Source organism: Colobus angolensis, unplaced genomic scaffold (genome assembly GCF_000951035.1).
Source record: "Colobus angolensis palliatus isolate OR3802 unplaced genomic scaffold, Cang.pa_1.0 Scaffold63, whole genome shotgun sequence".
NCBI lineage: Eukaryota > Metazoa > Chordata > Mammalia > Primates > Cercopithecidae > Colobus > Colobus angolensis.
In genome coordinates this window covers 58,497-60,182 of record NW_012119932.1, presented here as the reverse complement: position 1 = coordinate 60,182, position 1,686 = coordinate 58,497, and the positions used below count along the sequence as shown (strand labels likewise).

Below are 1,686 nucleotides of genomic sequence, written 5' to 3'. Positions count from 1 at the left end.
TTATGCCTGTAATCCCAGCACTTTGGGAGGCTGAGGGGTCAATTTGAGACCAGCCTGACCAACATAGCAAAACCCATGTCTACTAAAAACAAAAAAAGTTAGCTGGGCATGGTGGTGCACACCTGTAATCCCAGCTACTCGGGAGGATGAGGAAAGAGAATCCCTTGAACCCGGGAGGCAGAGGTTGCAGTGAGCCAAGATTGCACCACAGCACTCCAGCCTGGGCAACAGAGCAAGACTGTGTCTCAAAAAAAAAAAAATTGTACTTGACGTATTTCCTCCTAAGTAGCTGGGACTACAGGCATGTGCCACTATGCCTGTAGTCCCAGCTGCTTAGGAGGCTGAATAGGGGAGATTACTTGAGCCCAGGAGTTCAAGGCTGCAGTGAGCTGTGATCATGTGACTGCACTCCAGCTTGGGTAACAGAGCAAGACCTTGTCTCTAAAAAAAAGCAAACGAAAAGAAAAACTCAAACTTCAGTGTGCATAAAAATCATCTGGAAAGCATACTGGAATGCAGAGTTCCAGGCCTCATCCCAGAGATTCCAGTGTAACCCAGGAACATGCATTATATCAAGTTTAAGGTGGTCTGGGAGTTATACTTGGAGAAACACTCCTATGATGTAAATAAACACTTGTGCCTAGATTCGGGAGGGTCCTTAGTTTAGTCACAGTGCTTCTGTGATACACTTTCTGCCTTTAATACATTGGTTATGTGTTATTTTGTAAAACTCCATGTTTTTACATAAAATCCTCAGCACTTTAACTATAACAGTGGTCATTCATTATCTTCACTGTGCATATGGATACCTCAGCTGCACTTATTGTGTAAAAATTAGTCCTTGAGTGCTCGTGATTTTTTGGAAACTCACACACTTTATTTTTAGCCATCCCGTTGATATTCAGTATTAACAAAGTATGATCCAGAAATTAATACAAACCATGCTCAGAGACCATGAATCCACTTGTGAGTTCTTTTTTTTTTTTATTTTATTTTTTTGAGACAAGGTCTCACTCTGTTGCCCAGGCTGGAGTGCAGTGGAGTGATCATAGCTTACTGCAGCCTCAAACTCCTGGACTCAAGCAGTCCTCTAGCCTCAGCCTCCCAAGTAGATTAGACTACAGGCATGCATGCCACCTGCCCAGCTAATTTTTTTATTATTATTTTTAGTAGAGACAGGGTCCTACTATGTTGCCCAGGCTGGTCTCAGACTCCAGGGCTCAAGCAATCCTCCTGCCTCAGCCTCCCAAAGTGGTGGGATTATGGGCATGAGCCACACCCAGCCTATGAGTGCTTTTAGCTCATAGTCCTCCCTGTCTTTGTTTAGGCTGGTTTTCTTTCCAGAAATGCCCTTTATGCTTCTTTCTGTCCTTAGAAGTTGCTAAATAGTAAACCTTGTGTTGTGATTAACCCAGGCAGTTCTTTTAAAAAACAAAAGAGATCGCTAACATTTACTAACATCTATATTTCTGGATTCTCTTGATAAACCAGAATCCTGCTACCTTACAAGGCCTTGAGCTCCCATGTGGCATCTTCCTGCCAGAGCAGTTCCCCTCTTGAGCATAGGACATGAGCTTGACCTTCACTGCAGCCTCCAGCTCTTGCCAGTGCCTTGGGGACTTCCAGCTTCCAGCATTTAACATGCATGGTGCACGCATGGACTTCAGCAATTAAATGATGTATTTT

At 43.7% G+C, this 1,686-nt stretch overlaps 1 protein-coding gene across 1 annotated transcript in view; it reads left to right on the top strand.

Moving 5' to 3' along the window:
- APBB1IP (amyloid beta (A4) precursor protein-binding, family B, member 1 interacting protein) overlaps positions 1-1,686 on the top strand; it is a 151,513-nt gene that overhangs the window by 102,403 nt on the left and 47,424 nt on the right. The gene's annotated exons all lie outside the window — the stretch shown is intronic.